The sequence below is a fragment of the Oncorhynchus keta genome, chromosome 27 (assembly GCF_023373465.1).
Source record: "Oncorhynchus keta strain PuntledgeMale-10-30-2019 chromosome 27, Oket_V2, whole genome shotgun sequence".
NCBI classification, from domain to species: domain Eukaryota; kingdom Metazoa; phylum Chordata; class Actinopteri; order Salmoniformes; family Salmonidae; genus Oncorhynchus; species Oncorhynchus keta.
The window spans coordinates 2,517,585-2,525,674 of record NC_068447.1 but is presented as its reverse complement, the minus strand read 5'-3'; the positions used below and the strand labels follow the sequence as shown (position 1 = coordinate 2,525,674).

Sequence of the window (8,090 nt, the reverse complement as noted above, 5' to 3'; positions counted from 1 at the left end):
AGAGAGAGAGAGAGAGAGACAGAGAGAGAGAGAGAGACAGACAGAGAGAGAGAGACAGAGAGAGAGAGAGCAGAGAGAGAGAGAGAGAGAGAGAGAGAGAGAGAGAGAGAGAGAGAGAGAGAGAGAGAGAGAGACAGAGAGACAGAGAGACAGAGAGAGCAGAGAGACAGAGAGAGAGACAGAGAGAGAGAGAGAGAGCAGAGAGAGAGAGAGAGAGAGAGACAGAGAGAGAGAGAGAGAGAGAGAGAGAGAGAGAGAGAGAGAGAGAGAGAGAGAGAGAGAGAGAGACAGAGAGAGACAGAGAGAGACAGAGAGAGAGCAGAGAGAGAGAGAGAGAGAGAGAGAGAGAGAGAGACAGAGAGAGAGAGAGAGAGAGCAGAGAGAGAGAGAGGAGACAGAGAGAGAAAGAGAGAGAGAGACAGAGAGAGAGGAGGAGGAGAAGGACTGAGAGGAGGAGGAGAAGGAGGACTGTAGAGGAGGAGGGAGGAGGAGGACTGTAGAGGAGGAGGGAGGAGGAGGAGGACTGTGAGGAGGAGGGAGGAGGAGGAGGAGGACTGAAGAGGAGGAGGGAGGAGGACTGAAGAGGAGGAGGGAGGAGGAGGACTGAAGAGGAGGAGGAGGAGGAGGAGGACTGAAGAGGAGGGAGGAGGAGAGGAGGACTGAAGAGGAGGAGGGAGGAGAAGGAGGACTGAAGAGGAGGAGGGAGGAGGAGGAGGACTGTAGAGGAGGAGGGAGGAGGAGGAGGACTGAAGAGAAGGAGGGAGGAGAAGGAGGACTGAAGAGGAGGAGGAGGACGAGGAAGGACTGAAGAGGAGGAGGGAGTAGGAAGAGTAGGACTGAAGAGGAGGAGAGAGTAGGAGGAGGAGAAGGACTGAAGAGGTGGAGGGAGGAGAAGGAGGACTAAAGAGGAGGAGGGAGGAGGAGGAGGATGACTGAAGAGAGGAGAGAGGAGAAGGAGAACTGAAGAGGAGGAGGGGAGGAGGAGGAGAAGGAGGACTGTAGAGGAGGAGGGAGGAGGCCTGAAGAGGAGGAGGATGCACTTGAAGAGGGAGGAGAAGGATGAGAGGGGAGGAGGAGGAGGAGGGGGAGGACTGGGAGAGAGGAGGATGGAGGGGGAGGACTGTAGAGAAGGATGGAGGGGGAGGGATCAAGAGGGAGGAGGATGACTGAAGAGGAGGAGAAGGATGGAGAGGGAGGAGGAGGAGGAGGGGGAGGACTGTAGAGGAGGATGGAGGGAGGACTGAGAGGAGGTGGAGGATGACTGAAGAGGGGGAGAAGGATGGAGGGGAGGAGGGACTGAAGAGGAGGAGGAAGGGGAGGAGAGGAATGGAGGACTGAAGATGAAGAGGGAGGAGGGAAGGGAGGAAGGGGAGAGAGGATGGAGGAGGAGGACTGAAGAGGAGGTAGGAGAAGGATGGAGGAGGAGGATATATTTGAAAACAAAAAAATATTTATTTGATGGCTGCCAAATATTTGATGAAAGAACCAAAAACAGTTATTAAAACAGAATTAATCTAAATATATGATCATAGTTTGGAGGTCAAAGAAAATATTAACACAACATTTTAAGGTGTTGGTCCCATGTTTCATAAGGTGACATTTATTAAGATCACAGAAAATGTTCCATATGCACAAAAACCTTATTTCTCTAAAATATTACACACAAATTTGATTTCTATTTGTTTAGCATCCCTGTTAGTGAGCATTTCTCATTTGCCAAGATAATCCATCCACCTGAGAGGTGTGGCATATCAAGAAGCTGATTAAACAGCATGATCATTACACAGGTGTACCTTGTGCTGGGACAATAAAGGCCACTCACAGGTGTGTTCTTCCACAGGTGCACCTTGTGCTGGGGACAATTTCACACAACATGTACCGGCTGTTGGTGGAAGAAGGTGAGGACCAAAGCACAGCGTACGTGTTCATGTTTGTTTATTGACACTAAACACTAAATACTAAATACGACTCTGGCAGCTCCGGACAGGTGGGAGGCTCTGGCAGCTCCGGGACAGGCGGGAGGCTCTGGCAGCCCGGACAGGCGGGAGGCTCTGGCAGCTCCGGACAGGCGGGAGGCTCTGGCAGCTCCGGACAGGCGGGAGGCTCTGGCAGCTCCGGACAGGCGGGAGGCTCTGGCAGCTCCGGACAGGCGGGAGGCTCTGGCAGCTCCGGACAGGCGGAGGCTCTGGCAGCTCCGGACAGGCGGGAGGCTCTGGCAGCTCCGGACAGGCGGGAGGCTCTGGCAGCTCCGGACAGGCGGGAGGCTCTGACAGCCCGGACAGGAGGGAGGCTCTGGCAGCAGGCTGGGAGACGGCCTCCTCCTTGGCCGAGGCACCGGACACACTGGGCAGTGGAGGCGCACTGGCGGTCCCCCACACGTTCTGGCTGGATGCCAGCTTCCCACGCGGCGAATGCGGGGACGCTGCCACCGAGCACACCGGCCTGTGAATACTCTGCCGAGACACAGTGCGCATCACCCCCATAGCACGGGGCCTGACCAATCCCATGCTCGCCACAGTAAGCATGGGGCCTGACCAATCCCCTCGCTCGCCACAGTAAGCATGGGGCCTGACCAATCCTGCTCGCCACAGTAAGCATGGGGAGTGGGCTCAGGTCTTCAACCTGACTTTGCCACACTCCCCAAGTGCTCCCCCCAATTTTTGGGGGCTGCGTCTCGGGCTTCCTTGCCAGCCGTGTTCGTGTTGCCAACTCCATTCTCCGGTACCCCTCCTCACACTGTTCTAGAGAATCCCAGGCAGGCTCCGGCACTCTCCCTGGGTCGCCCGACCACCTTTCTACTTCCTCCCAGGTTGTCTCATAGTCCAAATAGCGCTGCTCACCTGTCCAGGAGTCCCTTTCACCACGCTGCTTGGTCCTTTGGTGGTGGGTAGTTCTGTACAGGTTGTTAGTGGAAGAAGGTGAGGACCAAAGTGCAGCGTGGTACGTGTTGATGTTTGTTTTTGACACTGAACACTAAAGACAAAAAATAACACAAGGGAATAACCGAAACAGTCCTGAAAGGTGGAAAACACTAAACAGAAATCAACTACCCACAAAAGCCCATGTGGGAAAAAGCTACCTAAGTATGGTTCTCAATCAGAGACAAGGATAGACAGCTGCCTCTGAATGAGAACCACACCCGCCAAACAACAAAGAAATACAAAACATAGAAAATGAACATAGAATGCCCACCGAGGTCACACCCTGGCCTAACCAACATAGAGAATAAAGCCTCTCTATGGCCAGGGAGTGACTAGGTGGGCATTCTATGTTCACTTTCTTCACAATGCCACAGATGTTTCATGTTCTAATGGAGTGTTCAATTTGGTATTCTGACTGCAAGGAATGTCCACCAGATCTGTTCCCAAATAACTGAATGTTCATTTCTCTACCATAAACTGCCTCCCAACATCGTTAGAGAATTTTGGAAGTACGTCCAGCCGGCCACACAAACGCAGAACACGAGCCCAGGACCTCCGCACCCGGCTTCTTCACCTGGGATGGTCTGAGACCAGACACCCAGCCTCTTCACCTGTGGGATGGTCTGAGACCAGACACCTGGCCTCTTCACCTGTGGATGGTCTGAGACCAGACACCCAGCCTCTTCACCTGTGGGATGGTCTGAGACCAGACACCCAGCCTCTTCACCTGTGGGGATGGTCTGAGACCAGACACCAGGCCTCTTCACCTGTGGGATGGTCTGAGACCAGACACCTGGCCTCTTCACCTGTGGGATGGTCTGAGACCAGACACCTGGCCTCTTCACCTGTGGGATGGTCTGAGACCAGACACCTGGCCTCTTCACCTGTGGGATGGTCTGAGACCAGACACCGGCCTCTTCACCTGTGGGATGGTCTGAGACCAGACACCTGGCCTCTTCACCTGTGGGATGGTCTGAGACCAGACACCTGGCCTCTTCACCTGTGGGATGGTCTGAGACCAGACACCCGGCCTCTTCACCTGTGGGATGGTCTGAGACCAGACACCCGGCCTCTTCACCTGTGGGATGGTCTGAGACCAGACACCTGGCCTCTTCACCTGTGGGATGGTCTGAGACCAGACACCTGGCCTCTTCACCTGTGGGATGGTCTGAGACCAGACACCTGGCCTCTTCACCTGTGGGATGGTCTGAGACCAGACACCTGGCCTCTTCACCTGTGGGATGGTCTGAGACCAGACACCTGGCCTCTTCACCTGTGGGATGGTCTGAGACCAGACACCTGGCCTCTTCACCTGTGGGATGGTCTGAGACCAGACACCTGGCCTCTTCACCTGTGGATGGTCTGAGACCAGACACCTGGCCTCTTCACCTGTGGGATGGTCTGAGACCAGACACCTGGCCTCTTCACCTGTGGATGGTCTGAGACCAGACACCTGGCCTCTTCACCTGTGGATGGTCTGAGACCAGACACCCAGCCTCTTCACCTGTGGGATGGTCTGAGACCAGACACCTGGCCTCTTCACCTGTGGGATGGTCTGAGACCAGACACCCAGCCTCTTCACCTGTGGGATGGTCTGAGACCAGACACCCGGCCTCTTCACCTGTGGGATGGTCTGAGACCAGACACCCGGCCTCTTCACCTGTGGGATGGTCTGAGACCAGACACCCAGCCTCTTCACCTGTGGGATGGTCTGAGACCAGACACCCAGCCTCTTCACCTGTGGGATGGTCGGAGACCAGACACCCAGCCTCTTCACCTGTGGGATGGTCTGAGACCAGACACCCGGCCTCTGCACCTGTGGGATGGTCTGAGACCAGACACCCAGCCTCTTCACCTGTGGGATGGTCTGAGACCAGACACCCAGCCTCTTCACCTGTGGGATGGTCTGAGACCAGACACCTGGCCTCTGCACCTGTGGGATGGTTTGAGATCAGACACCCAGCCTCTTCACCTGTGGGATGGTCTGAGACCAGACACCCAGCCTCTTCACCTGTGGGATGGTCTGAGACCAGACACCTGGCCTCTTCACCTGTGGGATGGTCTGAGACCAGACACCCAGCCTCTTCACCTGTGGGATGGTCTGAGACCAGACACCCGGCCTCTTCACCTGGGGATGGTCTGAGACCAGACACCCAGCCTCTTCACCTGTGGGATGGTCTGAGACCAGACACCCAGCCTCTTCACCTGTGTGGGATGGTCTGAGACCAGACACCTGGCCTCTTCACCTGTGGGATGGTCTGAGACCAGACACCCGGCCTCTTCACCTGTGGGATGGTCTGAGACCAGACACCCAGCCTCTTCACCTGGGGATGGTCTGAGACCAGACACCTGGCCTCTTCACCTGTGGGATGGTCTGAGACCAGACACCTGGCCTCTTCACCTGTGGGATGGTCTGAGATCAGACACCCAGCCTCTTCACCTGTGGGATGGTCTGAGACCAGACACCCAGCCTCTTCACCTGTGGGATGGTCTGAGACCAGACACCCAGCCTCTTCACCTGTGGGATGGTCTGAGACCAGACACCTGGCCTCTTCACCTGTGGATGGTCTGAGACCAGACACCTGGCCTCTTCACCTGTGGGATGGTCTGAGACCAGACACCCAGCCTCTTCACCTGTGGGGATGGTCTGAGACCAGACACCCAGCCTCTTCACCTGTGGGATGGTCTGAGACCAGACACCTGGCCTCTTCACCTGTGGGATGGTCTGAGACCAGACACCCAGCCTCTTCACCTGTGGGATGGTCTGAGACCAGACACCCAGCCTCTTCACCTGTGGATGGTCTGAGACCAGACACCTGGCCTCTTCACCTGTGGGATGGTCTGAGACCAGACACCTGGCCTCTTCACCTGTGGGATGGTCTGAGATCAGACACCCAGCCTCTTCACCTGTGGGATGGTCTGAGACCAGACACCCAGCCTCTTCACCTGTGGGATGGTCTGAGACCAGACACCCAGCCTCTTCACCTGTGGGATGGTCTGAGACCAGACACCTGGCCTCTTCACCTGTGGGATGGTCTGAGACCAGACACCTGGCCTCTTCACCTGTGGGATGGTCTGAGATCAGACACCCAGCCTCTTCACCTGTGGGATGGTCTGAGACCAGACACCTGGCCTCTTCACCTGTGGGATGGTCTGAGACCAGACACCAGGCCTCTTCACCTGTGGGATGGTCTGAGACCAGACACCCAGCCTCTTCACCTGTGGGATGGTCTGAGACCAGACACCCAGCCTCTTCACCTGTGGGATGGTCTGAGACCAGACACCCAGCCTCTTCACCTGTGGGATGGTCTGAGACCAGACACCCAGCCTCTTCACCTGTGGGATGGTCTGAGACCAGACACCTGGCCTCTTCACCTGTGGGATGGTCTGAGACCAGACACCTGGCCTCTTCACCTGTGGGATGGTCTGAGACCAGACACCCAGCCTCTTCACCTGTGGGATGGTCTGAGACCAGACACCTGGCCTCTTCACCTGTGGGATGGTCTGAGACCAGACACCTGGCCTCTTCACCTGTGGGATGGTCTGAGACCAGACACCTGGCCTCTTCACCTGTGGGATGGTCTGAGACCAGACACCCAGCCTCTTCACCTGTGGGATGGTCTGAGACCAGACACCCAGCCTCTTCACCTGTGGGATGGTCTGAGACCAGACACCTGGCCTCTTCACCTGTGGGATGGTCTGAGACCAGACACCCAGCCTCTTCTCACCTGTGGGATGGTCTGAGACCAGACACCCAGCCTCTTCACCTGTGGGATGGTCTGAGACCAGACACCCAGCCTCTTCACCTGTGGGATGGTCTGAGACCAGACACCTGGCCTCTTCACCTGTGGGATGGTCTGAGACCAGACACCCAGCCTCTTCACCTGTGGGATGGTCTGAGACCAGACACCCAGCCTCTTCACCTGTGGGATGGTCTGAGACCAGACACCCAGCCTCTTCACCTGTGGGATGGTCTGAGACCAGACACCCAGCCTCTTCACCTGTGGGATGGTCTGAGACCAGACACCTGGCCTCTTCACCTGTGGGATGGTCTGAGATCAGACACCTGGCCTCTTCACCTGTGGGATGGTCTGAGACCAGACACCTGGCCTCTTCACCTGTGGGATGGTCTGAGACCAGACACCCAGCCTCTTCACCTGTGGGATGGTCTGAGACCAGACACCCAGCCTCTGCACCTGTGGGATGGTCTGAGACCAGACACCCAGCCTCTGCACCTGTGGGATGGTCTGAGACCAGACACCTGGCCTCTTCACCTGCGGGATGGTCTGAGACCAGACACCCAGCCTCTTCACCTGTGGGATGGTCTGAGACCAGACACCCAGCCTCTTCACCTGCGGGATGGTCTGAGACCAGACACCCAGCCTCTTCACCTGTGGGATGGTCTGAGACCAGACACCCAGCCTCTTCACCTGTGGGGATGGTCTGAGACCAGACACCCAGCCTCTGCACCTGTGGGATGGTCTGAGACCAGACACCCAGCCTCTGCACCTGTGGGATGGTCTGAGATCAGACACCCAGCCTCTTCACCTGTGGATGGTCTGAGACCAGACACCTGGCCTCTTCACCTGTGGGATGGTCTGAGACCAGACACCTGGCCTCTTCACCTGCGGGATGGTCTGAGACCAGACACCCAGCCTCTTCACCTGTGGGATGGTCTGAGACCAGACACCTGGCCTCTTCACCTGTGGATGGTCTGAGATCAGACACCCAGCCTCTTCACCTGTGGGATGGTCTGAGACCAGACACCTGGCCTCTTCACCTGTGGGATGGTCTGAGACCAGACACCCAGCCTCTTCACCTGTGGGATGGTCTGAGACCAGACACCTGGCCTCTTCACCTGTGGGATGGTCTGAGACCAGACACCTGGCCTCTTCACCTGTGGGATGGTCTGAGACCAGACACCTGGCCTCTGCACCTGTGGGGATGGTCTGAGACCAGACACCTGGCCTCTTCACCTGCGGGATGGTCTGAGACCAGACACCCAGCCTCTTCACCTGTGGGATGGTCTGAGACCAGACACCTGGCCTCTTCACCTGTGGGATGGTCTGAGACCAGACACCCAGCCTCTTCACCTGTGGGATGGTCTGAGACCAGACACCCGGCCTCTTCACCTGTGGGATGGTCTGAGACCAGACACCCGGCCTCTTC

General features: G+C 56.9%; 1 long non-coding RNA gene across 1 annotated transcript; it reads right to left on the bottom strand.

The window, feature by feature from the left end:
* Positions 1–4,729: 4,729 nt before the first annotated feature.
* LOC127912569 (uncharacterized) lies at positions 4,730–7,817 on the bottom strand. The gene is made up of 3 exons (XR_008083289.1): positions 7,741–7,817; positions 7,431–7,469; positions 4,730–4,854 (listed from the first exon to the last, which is right to left on the bottom strand). It is a non-coding gene; the product is annotated as an uncharacterized LOC127912569 (long non-coding RNA).
* Positions 7,818–8,090: the final 273 nt, after the last annotated feature.